The sequence below is a fragment of the Hemiscyllium ocellatum genome, unplaced genomic scaffold, assembly GCF_020745735.1.
Source record: "Hemiscyllium ocellatum isolate sHemOce1 unplaced genomic scaffold, sHemOce1.pat.X.cur. scaffold_434_pat_ctg1, whole genome shotgun sequence".
Taxonomy (NCBI): Eukaryota; Metazoa; Chordata; class Chondrichthyes; order Orectolobiformes; family Hemiscylliidae; genus Hemiscyllium; species Hemiscyllium ocellatum.
Window position 1 is genome coordinate 494,269 of NW_026869053.1, and position 12,017 is coordinate 506,285.

Consider the following 12,017-nt stretch of genomic DNA (forward strand, 5'->3'; position numbering starts at 1 on the left):
AATTAGAAGCCACGACTGACCTTGGCGCCCCGTAGCTAACGACGCGAGCGCTTCAAATGGCCAGTGTGGGGATTGAACCCACAGCTTTGACGTTATTAGTACCACGCTGTAACCGGCTGAGCTAACCGACCAACCCAGCTGCACTGCCAAAGCAAATGGCAACATTGCCCGTGCTCACAATCACGGCGGCTATTCATTTTCTGATTTGATATCGATCGCACGCTCGTCTGAGGTATTTCCTTTCTTTGCAAAACTTTTCAACAAAAAAAAGCATTGACTTTTCCGAACGCGCACACTCGAGCTATCCACTTGCTCTAATATCCAAAATTAAGCGCAATGTCCGGACGCATGCAATTTCAATCGCAATGCCACCAGCTCAGCTGCACTTTGTCATGTTGCCAAACATCGTCTGGAGAAACGTACCTTCAACGATCGCTCACTGTGCTTCTGTAAACTCACAGACCTTTGGAGTTAGGTTATACGCTGCTGATAAACTGCTGAGAACCTTATGCCAAGTGCATTTGAATTGTAATCTAGCAGTGGGATTCTTTCTGCTCCCGAAGGACGCAGTTGCTTTAGAGTCAGCAACAGCGCAGAACTCAATTGCACGTTTTCCTCAATGACTCATGTTGATTATGCAACCTTCGTTTGACAGCATATTTAGCAAGTTATCACGCCTTCCTGCACCGTTTGTCAGCGACAGATCAGCTGCTAAGATGACTGCTTCAGACAGCATGCTACATCCTACATTTGAAAATGGAAAAGGTGCAAACGTTTACAGGCTGAACGCTGTCTCACTATTTTGCCTGGCGCGTCAAAGGCTGGGAGCTGATCTTATGGAGGTTTTTCAATCATGAAGGACATGAATCAGGTAAGTAGATAAGTTCCTTTCCCTCAGTTGGGGCAGTGCAGAACGAGAGGGTATACATCTGTTGTGGGCGAGTGAGAATTCGAAAGTCAATGAGGAGCAACGGCTTCATGCAGAGGATGGTGCGTGTCTGCAATAAGTTGCCAGACAAGCTGGTGATGACTGGTACAATTCCAATACTTTTAAGGAATTTTGACATGTATTTGAATAGGAAGGCTTTAGAGAGACATGGGTCAAGTGCATGCAATCGCGGCTGGATCAGTTGAGGATATATGTTCGGACTGGACGAGTTCGATCAAAAACTGTGTTTTCAGTGCTGTCCATATCTCCTGGCTCTATGATATTGCAGGTAAAATGATAAAAAAGATGAATAAAATAATGAAGTAAAATTGTCGAAGTTGTTAAATTCCAACAACTTCAGATAATTTTATTTTCAATTATTTTAATTAAATTTTTTATTTGTGTTTTTCCACTGTTCTGTACCTCTTCTTTCTTGATTGTCTCTCTTTCTGTCGCTTCCCACTCTTTCAATACGTTTCTCCTCTCCTCTTCCCGCTTTGCTACGCATCTCCCCTGTTTTCCATTTAGTCTGCTTCACACATCCCCCACATATTTTGTCACATAGCACTGGCTTCAGCCTTGGTCATTCGCAGCTCCTCATCTCCCTTAAATCTCTCCGTGCTCTGTCATTATCACCTTTGCATCTGGAGACCTGACTCACCTTCTCTCAGCATGGTGCAAATAGCTCCCTAATTCTCCCCATTCCTTTTTTCATTTATCTTTAACAAAGGGTCAGTTATACTCGAAACGTTAGCTCTTTTCTCTCCTTGCAGATGGTGCCAGATCTGCTTAGATTTTCCAGCATTTTCTCTTTTGGTTTCAGATTCCAGCATCTGCAGTAATTTGCTTTTATTAATGGCTCTATGATATTGCTGGGCACATGATAACTCCAGTGTCGACGCATAAGAGGTGAACAAGCGAAAGAATTCCCCCTGGAAGTTGCGTGAAAAGTAGTAACAGAGATCCAGGAAAATAAGAATAACCGGCTGAGATAACCGACCAACGCAGCTACCTCGCGAAAGCAAATGCCTACATTGCCCGTTCTCACAATCACGGCGGCTATTCATTTTCTGATTTGATATCAATCACACGCTCGTCCGAGGTATTTCTTTTCGTTGCAAAACTTTTCAACAAAAAACGCATTGACTTTTGCGAACGCGCACACTCGAGCTAACCATTTGCTCTGATATCCAAAATTAAGCGCAATGTCCGGACGCATGCAATTTCAATCGCAATGCCACCAGCTCAGCTGCACTTTGTCATGTTGCCAAACATCGTCTGAAGAAACGTACCTTCAATGATCGCTCACTGTGCTTCTGCAAACTCACAGACCTTTGGAGTTAGGGTTATATGCTGCTGATAAACTGCTGAGAACCTTATGCCAAGTGCATTTGAATTGTAATCTAGCAGTGGGATTCTTTCTGCTCCCGAAGAACGCAGTTGTTTAAAGTTTGATTGAAGATTTGTAGCTCGGGTATCCGTTGTTGTGGTTCTGTTCGCCGAGCTGAAAGTTTTTGCTGCAAACGTTTCGTTCCCTGGCTAGGGAAACACCTAGTCAGCGGATCCAAACACTCCATACAATCAACACTGGAATTCTTGGACATCATCAGGAATACACACACAGACAAAGAAGAAACTATGGTATCATTCGACGTGACGGCACTGTTCACTTCAATTGACAAAACCCTAGTCAGAGAAACAATAGCCAACCTACTGGACATACATAACAGAACACAGGAGGCCGAACCTCTCAACAAGGACGGCATACTTAAACTACTGGACCTGTGCCTCACCACACACTTTACATTCGACAATCAGATATACGAACAAATCAACGGAACACCCATGGGATCACCAATCTCGGGACTCATAGCAGAGGCAGTTACGCATAGGTTAGAGCATACAGCCCTACCACAAATCCAACCCAAACTCTGGATCAGATATGTTGATGACACCTTTGTAATCATCAAAAACACAGATATAGAAAAAACACACAGAATCATCAACGCCACACTCACGGGAATCCGATTCACACGAGAAGAGGAAAAGGATAGCTAACTCCCATTCCTAGACGTGTTAATAGAGAGAACACCCAACGGAGAATTCACCACAAGGGTGCACAGGAAACCAACACACACAGCCCAAGTCTTAAACTATGAAAGTAACCACCTCAACACACACAAACGAAGCTGCATCAGGACACTATTCAAAAGAGCCACAACACACTGCAGTACACCAGAACTGCGAAAAGAGGAAGAGGAACATCTATACTAGGTATTCGCCAAAACCGGATACCCACGAAACTTTATCACCAGATGCCTAAGAGATAGACCACGGAACGAGGACATGCCACAACCAAGAGGACTAGCCACTCCGCCATACGTCAGGAGCGTCTCAGAACTGACAGCCAGACTACTGCGACCCTTAGGACTCATAACAGCACACAAGCCAACATCCACGCTCAGACAACAACTCACTAGAACAAAGGACCCAATACCCAGCATGAGCCAAACTAACGTAGTTTACAAAATACCATGCAAGGACTGCACGAAACACTATATAGGACAAACAGGAAGACAGCTAACAATCCGCATCCATGAACATCAGCTAGCCACAAAACGACACGACCAGCTATCCCTAAAGCCATACACTCAGACAACCAGGGACATGAATTTGACTGGGAAAACACCACTATCATAGGATAAGCCAGACAGAGAACAGCCAGAGAATTCGTAGAAGCATGGCATTCATCCCCTAACTCCATCAACAGACACATGGACCTGGACCCCATATACAAACCACTACAGCTGAAACTGACAACCGGAAGCAGCAAGAACATCCATCAACAGACACATCGACCGGGACCCCATATACAAATCACTGCAGCTGAAACTGACATCCGGAAGCGGCAAGAACAAAACAATATAAATACCGGAAGAAACATCAAAGCAGCGCTTCACACGAGGCTCCAACAGGTCTGATGATGTTCCCGAGCCAGGGAACGAAACGTTTGCAGCAAAAACTTTCAGTTCGGCGAACAGAACCAGAAGAACGCAGTTGCTTTCGAGTCAGCAACAGAGCAGAACTCAATTGCACGTTTTCCTCAATGACTCATGTTGCTTATGCAACCTTCGTTTGACAGCATATTTAGCAAGTTATCACGCCTTCCTGCACCGTTTGTCAGCGACAGATCAGCTGCTAAGATGACTGCTTCAGACAGCATGCTACATCCTACATTTGAAAATGGAAAAGGTGCAAACGTTTACAGGCTGAACGCTGTCTCACTATTTTGCCTGGCGCGTCAGAGGCTGGGAGCAGATCTTATGGAGGTTTTTCAATCATGAGGGACATGAATCAGGTAAGTAGATAAGTTCCTTTCCCTCAGTTGGGGCAGTGCAGAACGAGAGGGTATACATCTGTTGTGGGCGAGTGAGAATTCGAAAGGCAATGAGGAGCAACGGCTTCACGCATAGGATGGTGTGTGTCTGCAATAAGTTGCCAGACAAGCTGGTGATGACTGGTACAATTCCAATAGTTTTAACGAATTTGGACGTGTATTTGAATAGTAAAGCTTTAGAGAGACATGGGTCAGTGCATGCAATCGCGGCTGGATCAGGTGAGGATATCTGTTCGGAATGGACGAATTCGATCAAAAACTGTGTTTTCAGTGTTGTCCATATTTGTTGGGTCTATAATATTGCTGGTAAAATGATAAAAAAATGAATAAAATAATGAAGTAAAATTGCCGAAATTGTTAAATTCCAACAACATCAGATAATTTTATTTTCAATTATATTAATTACCTTTTTCGTTTGTGTTTTTTCACTGTTCTGTACCTCTTCTTTCTTGATTGTCTCTCTTTCTGTCGCTTCCCACTCTTTCAATACGTTTTCCCTCTCCTCTTCCCGCTTTGTTACGCTTCTCCCCTGTTTTCCATTTAGTCTGCTTCACACATCCCCCACATATTTTGTCACATAGCACTGGCTTCAGCCTTGGTCATTCGCAGCTCCTAATCTCCCTTAAATCTCTCCGTGCTCTGTCATTATCACCTTTGCATCTGGAGACCTGACTCACCTTCTCTCAGCATGGTGTAAATAGCTCCCTAATCCTCCCCATTTTTTAAAAAAATCTTTAACAAAGGGTCAGTTATACTCGAAACAATAGCTCTTTTCTCTCCTTGCAGATGGTGCCAGATCTGCTTAGATTTTCCAGCATTTTCTCTTTTGGTTTCAGATTCCAGCATCTGCAGTAATTTGCTTCTATTAATGGCTCTATGATATTGCTGGGCACATGATAACTCCAGTGTCGATGCATAAGAGGTGAACAAGCGAATGAATTCCCTCTGGAAGTCGCGTGAAAAGTAGTAACAGAGATCCAGGAAAATAAGATGAACGTATCTTTGATTTGAATTGAAGCCTGAACTCTGGTTCTCCTCCGAGATTGTGCCAGGTCGACTGAATACTGCATATATTTCATGTTTTGCATTTCGTTGTGAAATCAATTGAGATTGATTGATTTGCTGCAGACATCATCCAAGAGTCATCAAGGGTAAGGCGATCGAGTTGTGCGTCTATCCCTGACAAATGTTTTATTGCGCTGGCGAGGCTTTCGGCTTGGTGATTTCGTGGTTCACTTTGTTTAGAAATACAGCAACGCAGCTGAGATCCGGCATGGGACCAACGAGTTGCCGTTCTAAGACAGCGATGATCGGCTTTCGAACGAATACACATCTGAATCGATCATGTGACAGGTTCTTGCCAGGGTTGAAATCAAAAACCGGGACGAACCTGGGCACAGGGTAGATAACCACACGAGCGCTTCCCATGGCCACTGGGGGGATTGAACGCACGATCTTGGTGTCATTAACGCCACGCTCTAACCGGCTGAGCTAACTGATCAACAGAGCTGCCAATTCACGGCAAATTCCTACATTGCCCTTTCTCAGAATCATGGTGGCTATTCATTTTCTGATTTGATATCGATCGCACGCTCTTCTGAGGTATTTCCTTTCGTTGCAAAACTTTTCAACAAAAAAAAGCATTGACTTTTCCGAACGCGCACACTCGAGCTAACCATTTGCTCTAATATCCAAAATTAAGCGCAATGTCCGGACGCATGCAAGTTCAATCACAATGCCACCAGCTCAGCTGCACTTTGTCATGTTGCCAAATATCGTCTGGAGAAACGTACCTTCAACGATCGCTCACTGTGCTTCTGGAAACTCACAGACCTTTGGAGTCAGGGTTATGTGCTGCTGATAAACTGCTGAGAACCTTACGCCAAATGCATTTGAATTGTAATCTAGCAGTGGGATTCTTTCTGCTCTCGAAGGACGCACTTGCTTTAGAGTCAGCAACAGCACAGAACTCAACTGCACGTTTTCCTCAATGACTCATGTTGCTTATGCAATCCTCGTTTGACAGCATATGTAGCAAGTTATCACGCCTTCCTGCAGTGTTTGTCAGCGACAGATCAGCTGCTAAGATGACTTCTTCAGAAAGCATGCTACATCCTACATTTGAAAATGGAAAAGGTGCAAACGTTTACAGGCTGAACTCTCTCTCACTATTTTGCCTGGCCACATTGGATTTGTTACTGTGTAATTGGCCTGGTGTTAGATGTGAAGGTAGGTGAGCAATTGAGTCATCGTGAACACAGTTCGGTATGTTAACTTAACCAATAGAAAGGGATAGTTATGTACTGCAGGGAAAGAGTTATATCCGAGGGAAAGGCAATTAGGATGACATTTGTCAAGATTTAGTTTGCACTAGATGTGAAAGGAAACGGTTGGTATGAGCCCAATTGAAATGTGGAGCTTGTTAAAGGAACAGATATCGCATGTACTTGATGAGTATGTACCTGTCAGTTATGAAGGAAGTTGTCGAGCGAAGCAGCCGTGGTTTTCTAAAGAACTTAAAGCTCATGTCAAGAGAAAGTAGGAGGCTTATGTTAGGATTTGACTTGAAGGCTCAGTGAGGGCGATTGAGAGTTACAAGTTAGTTAGGAACAACCTGTACAGAGAGTCCAGAAGAGACAGGAGAGGACATGAGAAGTCGCTTGCGGATAGAATCTTAGAAAACCCTACGGAATTCTATGTGTATATCAGGAACCAAAGAACGACGAGAGGAAGATGAGGACTAGTCAAAAATAGGAGTGATGAATTGTGTGTGGAGTCAGAGGAGGTAGGAAGGCGCTAACGAATATTTATCGTTAGTATTCATATTGGTTTAAGACAACGGTGTCGAGGAGAATCTGAGATACAGACTACTAGACTGGATGGTTTACAATGCGGTTTACGAGGAGGACTTGTTAACAATTCTGGAAGGGGCGAAAATAAGTAAGTCCCCTGGGTGAACTGGGATCTATCCAAGGATTTCCTGGGAAGCCGGGGGGAGATTGCAGAGCCTTTGCCTTTGATCTTTATTTTCGATATTGTCTACAGCACTCGAAGATTGGAGAATAGCAAAAGTAGTTGCCTTGTTGAAGAAGGGTAATACAGATGACCAAAGTAATCTTGAACCAGTGAGCCTTACCTTTCTTGTAGGAAAGAATATGGAACTGAGTATAAGAGACAGGATGTATAATCATTCAGCCAGCAACAACTTGATTTCAGAGGGTCCACATGGTTTCGTGAGATTTTCGAGAAGGTGACCAAGCATCTGGATGAGGGTAGGGCACTTGACGTGGTGTACGTGACGTCTGTAAAACCTTTGATAAGAAGCCACATGTTAGGCTGTTGGAGAAAATGCAGAGGCATGGTATTGACGATGATTTCGCTGTTTAGATTAGAAACTGGCTTTCTGTGAGAAGGCAGCAAGTGGTGGCTAATGAAAATATTCACCCTGGAATCCGGTAAGGAGTGGTGTGGCACAACGATCTGCTTTGGGATCACTGTTGTTTGTCATTTTCGTAAATGACTAAGAAGCAGGCATAGGGTGAATGAGTTAGTAAGCTTGCAGATAACACTAAAGGTGCTGGAGTAGTGGGCAGCGTGGAAAACTGTTGCAGGTTGCAGGGGAGCTGGAATAATTTGCAAAATTGGTCTTAGAGGTGGCAAATAAAGTTCAATGCAGCTAAATGTGAAGTGATTCACTTTGGGAACAATAACAGGAAGGCAGAATACTGAGTTAATGGAAAGATTTTTGGTAATGTGGATGGGAAGAGTGACCTTGGAGTCCATGTACATAGTTTCAAGCCAGTTTGATTATTTTTTTGGATTACTTACCGTGTGCAAACAGACCTTGCGGCCCAACAAGTATAAACCGACCCTCCAAGGCGAGACTCAGACAGACCCATTTTCCTTCACTTACCCCTTTACCGAACCTGCACATTTTTTGGATTGTGAGGGGAAAACAGAGTACCGGGGGAAAACCCACACAGATAGCCGCTTGACGGAGGAACTGAATTCGCGTCGCTGGTGTTGCGATGCAGCAGTACTAACCAGTGTGCTCCTGCGAAAGAGTACGACGTCGTCGGTTTTATTGGTGGAGGATTGAGTTCCTGAGCATAATGTCATGCTGCAACGAAACAAAACACTTGTGTGGCTCCACTTGGAATATTTAGAAAACTGCCTGGTCGCCCATTCCTGGAAGAATGTGTAAACATTGGAAAAGTTGGAGACGAAATAGAACAAGATATTGCCTGTCCTGAAGGAATAGTCTTATCAGGAAAATCTGAGAGACTTGGGTCTGTTCTCATCGGAAAGAAGTCTGAGAGCAGATATGATACAGAGTTACAAGATTTTTGCAAGGTTTGTGAAGATGTGCAGCTCAGGTTAAGATTGAGGGTGCAGGTCTGCTCGCTGAGCTGTTGGTTTGAATCAAATCTACAGCTCTGCAATCAAAACTACTCCCGGGAGTTACAAGATGATAAGAGGATTAGATAAGGTAGACGGTGGAACTATTTTTCTTAGGAAGATGATGTCAGCTTGTACGAGTGGTCATAACTGCAAATTGAGGGTTTACAGTTTTAAGCCAGATGTCAGAGCCAGGTTCTTTGCTCAGAGAGAAGTAAAGGTGTGGAATGCCCTGCCTGTAAATGTCGTTAACTCAGCTAAATTATGGAGATGTAAACAATCCTTGGATAAACACATGGATGATGATGGGATAATATAGGGGGATGAGTTTAGATTAGTACACTGGTCGGCGCAACATCAAAAGCCAAAGGGCTTGTGCTGCGCCGTATTGTTTCATTGTTCTACGTTCTAAAGCTAAATCTCCACATCGGAGACCTCCAACCCCATGGCATCAATTAAGATTTCATCAGTTTCCACATTTCCCTTCCCTCCACCTGACCTCACTTCAAAACTTCCAGCCTAGCACCATCCTTATGACCTGTCCCATCTGTCCCATTTCCTTCCCACCCATGTGCATCACCCTCCCCTCCAAACTATCAACTCTGCAACCTCCTCCGTGCACCTGTTGCATTCCCACACACTCAACTTGTCACTAACCATTTCCAGATTCCACTGTCCTCATCGCAAAATGTCCTCCCATCTGTTGTGTATCGTCAGTAAAACTGCGGACATTTCACTCTGCCAATTCCATCAAGTAATTAAGGCAGATATAAATCATGGAAGTCTATGACTCACCATTCCAGCACTGTACTAATTACCTTTTTACAACTTGAAAAATACGCAATAATCCAGATTCCGTTTCTTCAATTAAACAACGGACAATCCTGGACTTTTTCTTAACTTTTCATCGTGAACTCCAACCTTGTTCAATGGCTTTTCCTACGGTCTCTTATGGAATGCCTACAAACATTTGATCAACTCTGCTTGGAATATGATCAAAGGACTCTGACAAAGTTGTCAAGTGTGTTTTTCCATTCAACAAATGATGTTGACTCAGTTTGATTTTAATCATCTTTTCTCAACGTCCTGCAATTTCTTTCTTCACGATTGTCTCTCGCAGTTTCCAATTGACCGATAAGATATTGGAACAGATGGAAGCCATTCGTCCCATTAGGTCAGCTCCAAGTTTTAATGAGGTCACGTCTGATTTGGTTAATTCCTAATGACACTTTTCCGCCTTATCCCCATTCTTCTTGATTCCCAAACTGACTAATTGTGCGGCCGTCTCAACCTTGATTATACTCAGCCTTGACAACCCTTCAGTGTAAAGAATTCTGCAGATTTGCTACTCTCTCAAAGACAGAATGTCCTCCTCATCCGTGTCTTAAATAATTAACGGTTCCCCTGAGATTAGGCTCTATATATTCTTCGCAAATTTCGTTTTTCGTTAAATGTCTTTAGTCCCAGTCTTCTGGAAACTGTCACTGATCGTTGGCAACATTTCCTCCACAACATCAACCCACCCATCCGCACTGCGCCCTCCCCTATCATTATAAACAGACCATAAAAATCTCCAGTTAACCTTCTTTGTTCCAAAGAGAAGAATCCCAACCTCAGTAATTTCTCGACAAAAGGGCTTTGCTCATCGCTGGACATCATGCAAGGTGGAGAATTGCGAAGCTGTTTGGGGAAAATATTGCCACTGGGAAGGTTAAAACAAAACAAGGGAAAATAACAGTGAACGCATGTCTCCAACTTTGGAAAACTTTAGAATCTCTTTGGGAAGCGAAACCACAGGTGAATGAAGGGTGGATTGTCCCACTTAACACAGCCAGTCTTTAAGAGGCCGCGACGGTTGATTCTGTTGTTCTCTCGACATGAACCAATCTGAGACATTGAAAGGATTTTCATTTTTGCGCGTCAGGAATTCAAACCTCGCCACAGCTACAAGACCACGTGAAGACTCGGGTACAAACAAGTTACGGGAAAGCCTCGAAGAGAGCAGGAATCCTGTTGTAGAAAAGTTGGTTGCTGTGACGTGGATGTGTTTCCAGCGGGTACAGGATTGTTGCCATTTCACTGCAGTGAATGTCCCAGGATTTATTTTGCAAAAGAAAAACGGATACAGGACATCAATCACTTCGTGAAAGGGCAGGCTGAAGTTTGAATTCGTGAAAAGCCTGTTTTTGGATCGGACAATGAGTCAGTTCACCCCGTCTCTGTTGCGTAATTGGTCAACACGTTCATCCATTAACCAAACGGTTGGTGGTTTGGGACGTTCCAGGGTCGGATCTCTCACTGGTCATACTTCATTGGCTTTTTTTCCTGCACAGCTCCGGGTTTTTAATGTGGTCACGAAAATGTGCCCCAAACAGGAATCTTATCCAAAGGAATTTCTATATCGTTTCAATGGCTAATGCAAAGGACTGTGGATGTTGGGAATCTGAAAAAAAATAGAACATTCTGGGGAATGTCAACAGGTTTGTCAGTACTACTGGGAGAAAACGGAGTTCTGATAACGTTCTGAAGAAGTTTTGAAACGTTGAATCGCCTTTTCCCAGCCCAGATCCTGTTCGACCCGCTGAGTAATTTTCTGTATTTTCCACCGTCGTTTATTTTGAATATAGATCCCACCTATCGAGGTGAATCACCCAGACCCACTTTGTCCCGATATTTCATCGATTTGAAAGCTGTGGGTTTTGAATTCAAATAAACCAAACAATGATTCACTTCTGCTAATCTCCCCAGGGACAGAGACCTGGAAATGAGGAACTCATGTGTCCATTTGTAGTTGTGGCCGAGTGGTTAAGGCGATGGATTCGAAATCCATTGGGTCATTCCCACGCAGGTTCAAATCCTGTCAACTACGGAGAATTTGAGTAGCCTTTCGGTTTTGGAGATTCAGATCACGGCGGGGAGAATCACTTCATCCAGGTCATGAATGGTGCAAATCTCCAGTTCACTCAATGAACTGCACAGAGGCACACTGGTTTTGCCAAATTTGTTTAGACTCGTTATGACACAGCATAAACCCTCCAGCTTACGATAAAACCAGTAACACAGAAACGATTTATGCTGTACAGGAATCTGAAACAATTCGATTGGCCAAGAACTACACCAAGTAAACATTCAGCACTTCATTTCTAAAGTAAGAGAGAGATTAATTAAAAAACCCACGTATTTCTATTACCCATTTTGATGTTCCATTCGATAATGCTATTCAGATAAAACTCCGAGCTAAGGTTTACAAAACAGCACTTCTTTATCAAAACCAGGCAGCTGTAGGTTCTTGTC

At 43.6% G+C, this 12,017-nt stretch overlaps 1 non-coding gene across 1 annotated transcript; it reads left to right on the plus strand.

Annotated features, from left to right (window-relative positions):
* The first annotated feature begins 11,510 nt into the window (after nucleotides 1–11,510).
* trnas-cga (transfer RNA serine (anticodon CGA)) lies at nucleotides 11,511–11,592 on the plus strand. Its single transcript has one exon. It is a non-coding gene; the product is annotated as a tRNA-Ser (tRNA).
* The last annotated feature ends 425 nt before the right edge of the window (nucleotides 11,593–12,017 follow it).